Genomic DNA, 13,184 nt, shown 5'->3' with positions numbered 1-13,184 from the left:
CGTGACACTGACCCCACAGTGCACCTACTCAGAGGGGCTCCATGGCAGGCCCGTGGGTTCCTGCAACAGTCTTAGTACATTACGCTCATTTCCTCACCTGGAGGAGGGAGGAAAGCTTAGCTCTGGTGACAGACAATCCGTGTCCTTGAAAGCAGGTGGAGCGTTTGGAATGCCTCTTCCTCCGAAACCACCTCAGAAAGTTTTGGAAGGAAGAAAGGGAGGAGGAAAGGGAGAGGGAGGGAGCGAGGGAGGGAAAGAAGGAGGGAGGAAGGAAGGAAGGAAGGGAGGGAGGGAGGGAGGGAGGGAGGGAGGGAGGAAGGAAGGAAGGAAGGAAGGAAGGAAGGAAGGAAGGAAGGAAGGGAGACTTGCTAAGGGCTATGTGGACGACTTTTGGCCTTTCTTCTTTACTAGCCGCACAAAGTACAAATCCTCCATTCTTTCCAGCCTTCTCTCAGCAAAACTACAAAGCAGACCATTGGCTTTTAGACTGAAAATGCCCAAAGAATGCCAGGCCCCAGCGGGGGAGGCTGAGGGAGGCTCACACATCCTCAGCACTTCCGGGGGCCTGTGATTAAACAGGTGCACGCTGCGAAGTTGAGGTTGAGGGTACACATATTAGAGTGATCTTTTTTCTCAGCCTCATAATTCTCCACTGGTTACCGTGAGACAGGGTTTTAAAACTCTGCCCTCTGAGTAGATTTAGGAGTTTTCTAGAAGAGCGTCAGGGACCAAGAGGCTGGGGTGCTGTGAGGGGAGGCTTCCCATGTGCCTCCTTCCCCTCTCTAACAGAGCACTTCGGCTTTGATGGATCTTCAGAAGTTGGGCGTTAGGAGGAATTTTTCTCTAAAGAAAAGGATAAAATGAGGATTTAAACAAAACTGTCCCAGTTTATGTCAAAGATAATGTAAGTTACATGCATCTCTCCAGAACCTGACCCCCCTGTGAAATGAGTCACCGCTGAATATCCTTTCAACACTCTTTCCGGAGGTTTAGGGATACAGGTGAGAGGGCCGGACGCTTCTTTCTGCCCCGGGGCACCTATGTCCATGTCTCCACTGCCTCCTGAGCAGGACAGAAACGCCGGAACGCAGGCCCTCTTCCCAGAGGCCTTGTGGTCTCACCGCGGGCAGACTACAAACAAGCTGAAAGGTGAAACCCAAACGCCACCCGTGGTCTTAAATAGAAGCACTGGCTCCTCCGAGTCGCCAAGAGTGCAGCTTGATTTAGATGAGGACGGAGACCCAGACAATGCAGTGGAGGCCAGTGGGTGGAGAGCCTGCCCTTGGCCATCAGGACCTGCCCGGTTCCCTGCTAGGGGACTGAGTCAGGTAGGCAGCTGCCACAGGCTCATGGAAGCCATGCTTCCTCCGGAAAGCACCCCCCCGCCCACCCCCCAGGAGAGCAGGGTGTTGGTGAGCAGTCCGGATGCCTCTGAGCACGCACTCCTCACAGCAACAAGCACATCTGATGAGCCAGGAGATGTTCCGCGAGTTCTGTTTCCCGACTCTACCCCATTCACGGGGGAGATGATGAGTCCTGCCGCCCATCCGGTAGAGCAGCAAGTGATTTTTAGAATGAAATGACCCACCCAACAAATTTCAGAAATCGGGAGCTTTGTGTCTTACTTCCCGCCTGAGCCACAGCCCAGAAGGGAGAATTAGGAAAAGGAAAAAGGCCAGTTCCCTTAGAGTTCAAGTGCCCAGAATCGCAGACCCACTGAGTCTGAGAAAGAAGGACCGCTTCTCCATAGCGACCCCCAAGACCTGGAAAACCAGGGGGCTCATGAAAATGCGAGGGAGCGTTTTTTTCCCTGTCGTCATGATGAAATAGCCCATCTAGTGGAATCCAGGGTAGGAGCTAGGTTTTGTGGCTCCTTGTCATTACTCAAATCCACAGAACAAGAGTGGTTTGGGGTAGAGAGACTACGTCCTGTGCAATGAATGTTAAAGCAATACTTGCATATCTAATTGGGGTGATATGACAAGAATGCGAAAGCGAAATCTGTTTGAATAAGCTCAATACTTAGGGTCTCCTGGAAGCAATGCTAATATTTGTTTTGAAGAATTTTTATTTATGCAAGTTCATTCGATTTGCATAAATGTGCATAAATGACTGAGATGTTTAAAATTATTTAGAGCTAGATTTTTAAAAGTACATACAAACGGCCACAAACCTGGTTCTATAGCTTTCGAATGATTATTTTGATTATTGAAAAAAGAAGCTTTGGGGAAGATAAAGAATTTAGTTAGAAGGGAAAAAATGATGTTTGTAATTAATCTGAGGCTCACGAGGCAAATGTGATTCTTGCCAAATACTTGGATCCTGAATTGTAACCCGACTACAGGGAAAAACAGCTGTTACTCGGAGAAGGAAATAATTTACTAAGCAAGTCACTCGGTCCCTGAAATCACCACTAATGGCAAAGAGGAAAAACAATGCCTTGGATATTGAAGAACCTCAGCAATAATAAAAGACCTCACATCAGCGGGAAACAGGCTTTTAAAATCACCTTGCAGACAACCTAGTGCTTTAGCCACCCGGCGTCTTTCTGTTATGGTTCTAGACTTTCTAGCCGTGTCTGTGCTCTTAGGAAAGCTGTTTAAGGTCTGTAGCCCTCAGTGACTTCATCTGTAACATGGGGATGGTGGATGGATGTTATTTCAGAGGGTCATTGTGAAGTTTATATGCGATATAATTTATGACCTAAACCATTTGCCCCGTGTCTGGCAGGTAGCTAACACTCCATACATGTTATATTGTCCTTTAAACATGTTCAAAACCAGGGCAAGAATGCCACCATGTAGTAACAGGGAAGCATCAATAAGAAAGGACAGTGAACGTATAACTAATCGTGCTCCTGAACAGTTGCCAAAGCACAGGCTGACAGCGGGCCTCAGCTGCTCAGCAGGCAGGCGTCCTGCCCCAGCTCATGTTAGCTCTTCAGGGAGATGTTTGCGGGCCTTGCGTGGCTGCTTTTACGTTTATGTCGATTTAAGGATAAACTGAAGCTCAGAACGGCGAGTAAGTTGTCAGCTTGTTCAGTCAGTCACCGGAAGAAGTAGAGCTTTAACCACCAGTCCCGGCTCCGGAGTCTCTCTCCTCAAGCCCATGCCTGTCCCTCTCCCCGGGGTGGGGACCGTTGGCCTGCCAAGGGCCGTTGGATATTGATGTCACCACTCGCTTCGCTAACTCACTGAATATAAATGGGTGCTGCTATGAGAACACCTCCTAGGTTCCTTGAAGTTCGCGTCCCACCTGCAGTTGCCTCAGCAGGGCCAGACCCAATGCTTCGCAGGCCTCCTAGGAGCTGTGGGCCGGACGCTCCCCACCCCTGCGTCTGTCACCCCCGGGGAGCCAGGCGATGGCACAGGGGCCTCGTGCTCAGCAGGTTCCCGTGCCGTCCACATGCTCTGTCTACTGGCCCTTTCCACGCAGAATTTTAACTCTTTAAAAAGGGTTTAAAAGACCAACACCTTCCAAAAGCTCAAGCAAAAATAAGCAGTGGGTTCTGGGCCTTTAAGACACAAGCTGTTCTTGCCAGGCAAATATTGTCTCTGCCAGGCTTCACACACAAGACAAGCAGGGATTCTGGGCCCCCTGTGGATGGAGCAGCGGCCAGCAGAGCCACGCTGCCCTGTGCCCGCGGCCGGCCCTGCCCTGGGAGCTGGGAGCTGCTCTAACGTGACTTGCAGAAGCCTCCCCCACGGTCCTACTCTTTCTAAGAAACTCTTCTTGCCAGAACTTCTTTGGACAGAAACGTATTTCTGGGCGAACCTGGTCAGAGACCTGGTGGCGGCTCTCCTGTGGGACACTTGGGTTTTCTGGGAGGGCGTCAGGAGAGCCCTGTGAGGGCCTATAGTGAACTTCCGGTCTCGCTTAGGTGGGGCATAGAGGCTTCACCCGCAGCAGGCGACGCCCCGGGTTACCTCCTGCCAAACCACTTTCCTGCCCTCCCCTCCCCTCCCCTCTCCTCTCCTTTCCTCCCCTCATCAGTGGCAGCTGAAAAGGGAAGACAGAAAAAAACAAACAAACAAAAAACCTGTGATGACAACACTAACAGTGAAGAGCTAAGTTTAGGGATTTGGCGTTTTTCCCTTGATTTTCTCTGCTCCTTTCTGCCAGCTGGTCGCTCCAGGAAGCAAGCAAAACACAGCTTTTCCCTGGACGTATCTCACAGAAAGCTCCTTTCCTCACATGGAGAGAGAAACATAATCTTTTTGGATAAGCAGGTTTATATCCGGAAATAAGGACGCAGAGTTATTTCGTAGCATCGTCGGACAACCTGGGACGCTATCGCTGGTTTACACCCTCTGGGACCCTGGGCTCGGGCCTGCAGGGTCTCCCCAGGAGCTGGCAGGAGCACTGCCCCTCCCCCCGCCACTCAAGGACACTCTGAAGGTGGCCAAGCGTCTGTTCAGAAAGCGACAAGTCACAGGTAATGTCTTTGTCTTCTTCCTTCAGTCCGAGACCATTAAACTGCACAGGCCATTGAACGGCATATATTACGCCGGAGGCAAAGTGATGACTCAGGCAGTGGGGACATTAGGGCTGGCTCCTGTAAGTGTGAGAGGAGCCTTCCTCCTCCGCTGCTCATGAGGAGGTGTCAGTCTCCACCTCACATCAGAGAGGGGTGTCACCCCTGACAGCCAGGCAGGAACTGTCTCCGAGGGGAATGCCAGGCCGGCGGAGTGCTCAGCAGTTGAGCGTGGACCTATGAGCCTGGAGGTCACGGTTCCATTCCCGGTCAGGGCACATGCCCAGGCTGCAGGCTCGATCCCCAGTGTGGGCCTGCAAGAGGCAGCCGATCAGTGATTGTTTCTCATCATTGATGTTTCTCTCTCTCTCTTCCTCTCTGAAATCAATAAAAACATTTTTTTTAAAAAAAAGGGGGGGCGGAGAATGCCATGTGGAGCCCTCACAAACTGGGGAGTGGCATTTCTGAGCAACACGGTGGCCTACGGTGACCCCGAATTTTCAGAAGGTAGCTCCAACTAGCCTCATCTTCAATAGAAGTTATGGCCCAACCAGTGTGGCTCAATGGTTTAGTGTCGACCCGTGAAATAGGAGAACACGGTTCCATTCCCGGTCAGGGCACATGCTGCCCGGGTTGTGGGCTTGATCTCCAGTAGGAGGCATGCAGAAGACAGCCAATCAATGATTCTCTGTCATCCTGGATGTTTCTATCTCTTGCTTCCCCTGCCTCTCTGAAATCAATAAAATAAACAAAACAAAACAAACCTTCCTTGAGCTCAGGGTTAGTGGTGCTAGAACCTCCCGCAAGCTCACGTTTGTGGTGCAGAAGCCTCTGTGGCCAGAGCCGGGGGGAGGAGGAGGACCATGTGTACACTGGGTCCCTGTCCGAGGTGCATGTCGGGTTTTCGCTGGCAGCCGTCATGCTCAGAGGCGAGGACACAGGGGCTCATGTCACCCCCTGTATGGATCTGTGGCCCTCTTAACATTGCAAGCTGGCAGGTGGTAGAAATGGAACAATTGTGTGAAGAAAGTGAGTAAAAAATAACAAAAGGAGAAGAAAAGTGTGCTTTTTATGAGAATAGTGAACACCAGCCCAAAACAATCCATTCGCTGTTGTAAACACATACAGCCATTAACTCATCATCCTCACGGATGCCTTGCGGTGGAGGTGTGGCCGGTCCCTGGCCCCCTGGTCTTGCCTTCCTTCCTCAGGCCACGGGCCTAGCACTGAGTGCCTGGGCGCTGAGTGCCAGTGTCGGGCATGGAAAGAGCGCGGGCAGGAAGTAGACCACCTGGGCCGGGCCTGCTCTGCTGGTCAGGCTCTGGTGACTGTGAGGACACCCCTGCCCTCTCTCCACATCAGGGCCCATATCTGCAAAACGAAGGCGCGAGGCCAGGCCAGCGGGCTTTGCGTCTCTCTGCCCTTTTCTTATGACCTGGAGGCCGTTCCCTGTGAAGACCGAGCCATGCCCGGCTGACGCATGGCCAGGCAGCTCTCAGCTCCAGGGTCTTTGAAGCCCTTTGTTTCTGGGTTTTTTGAATATATTTTTATTGATTCAGAGAGGAAGGGAGAGGGAGAGAGAGAGAGACATGGATGATGAGAGAAAATAATTGATCGGCTGCCTCCTGCACTCCCCTCCCGCCCCCCACTGGGGACCAAGCCTGCAAGCCGGCATGTGCCCTGACTGGGAATCGAATGTGACCTCCTGGTTTATAGGTCGACGCTCAACCACTGAGCCACACCGGCCAGGCTGAAGCCATTTGTAAGTCCCTAAAGTAGATGGTTGCTAAGTCCCCTTTTAGCCCCGGGACACGAGGATCTCTCGTGTTACTTTGACTATTGGTGAATCACTTCTCTGCCAGACAAGCTGTTACACAGAGAACCCAAGATCCTTTAGTGAATGTGTCACACCCACCTCGCCTCCCCGAGTGCAGAGCATGGCGGTTACTCAGCCCAGCTGCTCGGAACAGCTGGCGTGAGTCACCAGGACACATCAGAGCAGCTATTCCGGAACAGCCCCGTGGTCCCCAGACAGATGCTCCTCATTCCCTTCAAGGGTCGCAGCGGTCCCTGGGCACATCGCCCGCCGTTCTGCTCTCCTGGCCATTGGGGCCTGTCCCCTGAAATCTCCTCCTCTCCACTGTGACTCAGGAGGTGCACACAGCTCTTCTCGGTTAGAGCTGAGGGCAGGGAGCAGATCTTCGGCTGATTTGGGAGGTCATAGCAGGGGATGGGGGGCTCCCAAACACCACCGCTTGGGATAAAGGGTAGCAGGTAAGAGGAGCCATGAGCTTTGCTTGCTGTTAACACCCTCCTCGATTTTAGTCTTTAGGGCTGGCCTCTCTGTGTTAATTAGCATTTTCTTCACCACGAACTAAACTACATTGGGGAGAAATGGAGAGAACTCACATACAGGCTTTAGGAAGAGGTTGTGAAGCAGAAACCTGCTTAACCACCATCCTAGTCGAGAAGTAGCCAACATTCTTGGAACCTAGAAGTTTCCCAGGTGACCTTACCCAGCCCTAGCGCCCATGCCCCATGCCCAACGACAGGGCGCTTCGCTGGTATAGCCATCATTGTCTTGCCTTTATGGTTTTCACTCCTGTGACTACATCCCCAGTAGGTTTGGCTTGGCCTATTTTAACATTTTGTGGGAATTAAATCAGTTTCTTCACATTCTTTCATGACTTTCTCTGTTCCCTGGACACCATGATGGAGAGATTTGTCTATATGCATCCAGGGTTCCTTCATTTGCAATGCTGTGAACTCCGCTCCCAATCTGGGGCAATTTCGAATGACGTTGCTATAAAGAGTGAGGAGAGATGACCTTGCAAAGCTGGCGGCGTGGTGGGGCCAGGCCACACAGCACACGTGTCTTTGCTTTTGAGATAGCGCCACAGTTTTCTGTCACAGTCGTGTCTGTGGAGAGATAGAAGTGCATGGGAATTCCTGGCACTGCCCATTGTTGCTAATATTCGGTATTGTCCGTGTTCTTCAGTGTCGCCAATCGGGTGGGCACGCAAGTGTATCTCATGGTTTAAATTTCACTTCCCTGACTAATAATACCATTTTGCCATGTTTATTGGGCATTTGTATTTCCCCTTCCGTGATGTGCCTGCCAAATATTTTGCCATCTATTCTTTTGAGTGATTTTCCATTGGTCTTTAGACGTTATTTATATATGCTAACAATTAGATAGACAATGAATAAAACTTAGAGAACCAACGACAATGATCTTTCGTGGCTATTTCACTTTGTATGGCTTTTTCTTTTGGTGAACAGAAGCTCTTAATTTAAAAACAGTCACATTTAGAAAACTTTTCCATCTTGGTTAATACTGTGCAATTTACCTCAAAAATCCTGCTGTACTCCAAGAGAATAAAAGTATTTTTCTGTATTCTCTTCTTAAAGCTTTCCTTTCGAATTACCTACTCAGAGCTGAGTTTTTGAGTGGTGTGAGCCCGTTTTTACTAGTGGGCAGCCAGTCTTCTCACACCACTTGTCGGAAAGTCACCCCTACATTCCGTAGCCACGGCAGCGCCCTCTGCACCAGCAGGGGCTTGGTGTGGGGTCTGTTTATGGGCGTCCTTACAGTTCCACAGCTCTCGCCTTTCCTGGTTTCTGGAGCTTTAGAATATGTGTTGGTGCCTGGGAGAGCAAGCCCTCCCAATTTGTTCTGCTTTCTCAATAGTTTGCGTCATTTCTATCTTGCTAATTTAAAATTTCACGTATCAATTTTAGAAGCAGCTTCTTTGGTCCATAAAGCACCTGTTTGGTTTTTGTTGAGATTCACTGAGCCTATTATGTAATCACTTATTTGAGGAAGACTTTCCATCTTTGTGATACTTTGGCCTTCCCATTTATGTTATGTTTCCCATTTGCACATGTTTTCTTTAATGTCTATGATTATCCCAAGGGGGAGACTTACATGTTTTTTTAAATTTTTTCCTAAGTACTGAATTGTCTTATGCTACTGTACATAGTATCTTGTTAAATGTTTTTCAGTTTCCACCTGTATGTTATAGGCATAGAGAAATACAATTAATTTTCGCATATTAGTCGTATACCAAGCAACCTTGTTAAAATCATTAATTCTAATAAGAATCTGTAGGTTCCGTGGGGTGTTTTTAGATAGAAAATCCTACTACTTGTGAGTATGACAGTTGTGTTTATTCCCTTATAATTGCTATACTATTTTTTATTTCTTTATTTTATGGATTAAAATTTTTGGCACAATTTTAAATAGAGTGCTGCTCCTGAATGACTATTTTTTTTTTCTTTCAGAGGGAAAGCTTTGAACATTTTGCCTTTAAGTATAATGTTTTCTGAAGGTTTTGTTCATTTTTGTAGATAACCTTCAGCATTTTCAAGGAAGTTCCTTATTATTTCTGTCGCTTTACCTGAAATTTTTTCTGTTCTGTTATTAACGACTCCGGCACCTTTACCTGTACACACACCTGGGCATTGCAGTCACCAAAGAAGAGCTTGCTTCTGCAGATGCTTCTTTCTCAGCATCCCTTGTGGCATCAGCGATGCGGTTCAGGGTGAGCCTTCCTGTCTGGGAGACGGTCCCCGGTGCCCTCACGCACTGCCCGGCCCGCGTTCTCTGCTCACGTCTGGTTCTGTGACACTGATCCAGGCTTTGTGACCTATCAGCGTCTCGTCCGCAGCTCTTGGCCACGTGGCCTGCACATTTCCGACAGATGGTTTGCAGAGGCGTTCTTTTTTAAGATGAGCTTTTTCCCAACGTTTTTAAAGCTTATCTCAGAAAAATCTGATTTAACAGCGTCGTTCTTCCTCCCTCCCTATTATATCCTGGCCCATCATTTGTCTTCAGAGGGTCTGCAAAAGGCTTAACCTTTACTAATTTTATACCGAGAACAATCTGGGAGACTTTGTGTGTGTTTGATTAAGTGTACATGGTTCACAGAATGTGTCTCACTGCTTCCTGGTGGTGAGCAGGGGGGACTGGCCAGGCCACCTGGACACTCCTGACAGCCCAGGGTTGGAGGACAAAGTGTCAGAAGGGCAGTGGCTGGGGCGAGGCCTGGGCCACCTTAGCTGAGGTGACGGGTCACAGGTGGGTGATGTTCACCTGGTTGTAGGATAAAAATGAGATTTATCAAGGAGATGCAATGAGTTTGTGCTTGGCGCATAAGGCCCGTGTCAGTCCCAACTTATACTGGAGAGATTCTACTTACAAAGACAAGATTATAGCTCCAATCCTATTTTAGCTCTCCTTAATGTCAAATCTGCATAAAAGTTTAGGCACAGACAGTGTTTAAAAACTAAATATGATGTATAACTTTCAGAGAAGAGGGAAAGTGGAATTTAAAAATTAATCAAATCTCACTCATGAATATAGATACAAACATCTTAAATAAAATATCAGCAAGCCAAATCTAGCAAGAGGAGTTAGCTTTCTAAGAAATCTGTTCTCATAAAGTCTCCTATCTTAGATAACATCCTGGCCCATACATTGAGCAGAAAGGTAATGTGTTGGGAGACACGATCTGGCTTTGGCAGAAGCACATGATCAAACTTGTGAAAGTTACTGTGGGGATCATTGTGAAGCAACACCCAGACATATCACTTCATCAATAAAGAGAAAAGGGATTGGATGATGGCCAGAACGGATGCCGGGAGAACAGTTAGTAACTGTTACACAGGAGCTTGGTCCAGACCTCTGACTCAACGTTGTTGCTGGTATTGGACGTTAATGAACATGGACAGGAGAGAAATTTGGGAGGAAAAATGGGCATGATGAAGTCATGGCTTGGATTATGCCCACTTTCACACCAACATTGGAAAGCCCAGAGGCAATGACCATTAAATTTATCAGCATTTGCAGTGCAAGACATGGGCATTATTGCTCATCTAATGACTGCTGTCAGTTCTGTGTCTGTTAAACCGGCATTTACCTAGCAATAAACAGCGAGTATTCAGCTTGGGTTGAATTTGATTCAACTCAGCAAAACTCACTTGGGAACTGTCCAAATCTTCTTCCTTCATCCCCCCTGACACAATCTTCCAGAACCAGGGATGTTGATAAGAATAAAGAATATTCCAGAGACTTTCTGCTTTCAATTAATTTGAAATTTGTGGCTTCTTCCCTTTATTTTATTTTATTTTTCATTTCTAATGTTTTAAGAATTTTCTAAACTCTGACTTTTACCTGAAAATGGCTGGTCCATTACATATTATATATCAACTAGCATTTCTTTCTTTGCAACCAGTAGACTCACATGAGCTAGGGTTGACGTATCATCTGAGTCTGTAACTCTTCTAGTCTGTTTTTTGTTGCTTCATTCTCATGGACTGTTTTTGTTGGCTCATCTGTTGTGTTTTGGTTACAAAGCAGTGAAGTTACAGGCTACAGGGAGCTGTTTTACATACACCAGTGATGGCGAACCTTTTGAGCTCGGCGTATTAGCATTTTGAAAAACCCTAACTTAACCCGTGTCACATATAGAAATTTTTTGGTATTTGCAATCATCATAAAACAAAGATTTATATTTTTGATATTTATTTTATATATTTAAATTCCATTTAACAAAGAAAAATCAACCAAAAAAATGAGTTCACGTGTCGCCTCTGACACGCGTGTCATAGGTTCGCCATCACTGACTTAAACCATCGTCACTGAGCCACTGATGGACCATGCAAAGGTGTGATGTTTACGGGTAACTGAAGTACTTGAAAGTTGTAAGTTTTTAGTTTGCTTTTGAATTTAACTACTATACAGAGAGACAAGGTTTGCTAAAGTTAGCATGAATGGCACATTTCTATTTACAATATACACAAGTAAGAATAATGCCCTAAACACTAGCGTTAATTGAGCACTGTGCACCACGCATTGTTCTTATTTGTTTAGTAATTCATTTCATTCTCACAGACACCCTATTACAGGGGTCCTCAACCTTTTTAAACAGGGGGCCAGTTCACTGTCCCTCAGACCGTTGGAGGGCCGGACTATAGTTTAAAAAAAAAAACTATGAACAAATTCCTATGCACACTGCACATATTGTATTTTGAAGTAAAAAAACAAAACGGGAACAAATACAACATTTGTATTTGCATGTGGCCTGCGGGCCGTAGTTTGAGGACCCCTGCCCTATGAGGTAGGGTTGTTATCCCATTTTCCAGATAAGGAAATCGAGGCACCAAGAAATTAGGTGACTTTCCCAAAGTAACAAGTTTAGCAATTGGCTGACGTAGAATACAGACCCAGCTCTGGCGGTTTGTGGCCGAGTTGAGGTTCCTAATCTGCACCCTATTTTGCACGGAGCGGCTTTCCTGGAATTTGTTAAGTCGAAGGCAGATAAATTGCTAAATCAAGTAAAATTGATTTTTATTTATTTATTTATTTATGTATTTATTTTTGTTTTTGTTTGTTTTTGTTTTCTTGGACAAAATTGATTTTTAAAAGTCACATCCATGAGAGTTTGAAATATTTTATTTCTATTGTGTCTAAAAATAAAACTAGGATTTTTAAAATGCACTCTATAAGTTCTATATATAAGTTTACCAGGAGTCTGGAGAGATGTCTAGTCCTGTTTTCAAAAACAGAATCGATGTCTTTGGGTAGATCTTCCTTGTTTGTTTTTCTTTCACGATGGCACCTTTCACTTTGGTGCCTTTCGTTAATTTCACACCTTACACGCCAGCTTAGCGATTTCAAAGCTACCATGGTAAGAAGAACGGCGGCAGCCCGGACAGTTTTACCTACTTTTCCGCAGAACATTTTGGGCTTCACAGAAGTCTTGGCCACGGAAATGCACTGTCTCCGGCAAGGCTGTGTCCTCTTTCCTGAGGACCACGGCTCACTGCTTCCCATTTGCGCAGTGAAAGTGCGTGTACATCAGATATTTAGTGGCCTTTATAGTAGTTATGGGGCCATCGCTGTAACCCCACGATGGGAATTTCTGAGTTCGTCATGACCGGAAGAACCTTTGATTCCCAGATGTACAAAGGTTACTTAGACAGTGATTGAGGTCCATGCGATTCTAAAATGCCTCCCTGGAGTCTCAGGTTCAAGTGGGCAGCAATTCTCTTTTCATTTTTGTGCCCCTAGGACGTGTCACTTGGCACCTGATGAGTACTGAATGAATGAATGAATGAATGAATGATATCCCACCACCTTATTCTTTCATTACACAATGAGAGATGAGTATACCTTAGGAGTTGGAATTTATGCTAGTGTCTCGTGACTTAAGCATTTGGGTACTTGGAATTAAAATCGTATTTTATTATTTTCTTTCTACATATAGGGATTAGTATTTGTGTCTCTTAAAAAAAAAACATTTCAGTCATTTGGTATAGTTTAAAATATTCCAAATTCAAGGACATCGTTTCTTTTATAACATCATAGAACAGTGGTTCTCAACCTTCTGGCCCTTTAAATACAGTTCCTCATTTGTGACCCAACCATAAAATTATTTTCGTTGCTACTTCATAACTGTCATGTTGCTACTGTTAGGAATCGTCATGTAAATATCTGATATGCAGGATGGTCTTAGGCGACCCCTGTGAAAGGGTCGTTTGACCGCCACAGGGGTCGCGACCCCCAGGTTGAGAACCGCTGTCATAGAAGCCATTTTAAACATGTTGAGAGGATGTTAGCCCTCGATGTTAACACACATTTGAGTGGAGTAGAAATCACCTGTGAGCTCCAGCTAAGGAGAATTACTCCTCATTGCGAAGTTTCCTG

The 13,184-nt window shown here is 46.6% G+C and overlaps 1 protein-coding gene across 1 annotated transcript in view; it reads left to right on the top strand.

Moving 5' to 3' along the window:
- Positions 1-3,989: 3,989 nt before the first annotated feature.
- The window catches only part of ASB5 (ankyrin repeat and SOCS box containing 5), a 38,809-nt gene continuing 29,614 nt past the window's right edge, over positions 3,990-13,184 (top strand). Inside the window, exon 1 of the mRNA XM_081084635.1 lies at positions 3,990-4,435. The gene's annotated coding sequence lies outside the window, so the exon portion shown is untranslated. The remainder of the gene's footprint in view (positions 4,436-13,184) is intronic.

Source organism: Myotis nattereri (genome assembly GCF_964212035.1).
Source record: "Myotis nattereri genome assembly, chromosome: 2".
NCBI classification, from domain to species: Eukaryota; Metazoa; Chordata; class Mammalia; order Chiroptera; family Vespertilionidae; genus Myotis; species Myotis nattereri.
The sequence above is the reverse complement of the archived record's forward strand: the minus strand, read 5'-3'. Positions and strand labels throughout refer to the sequence as shown.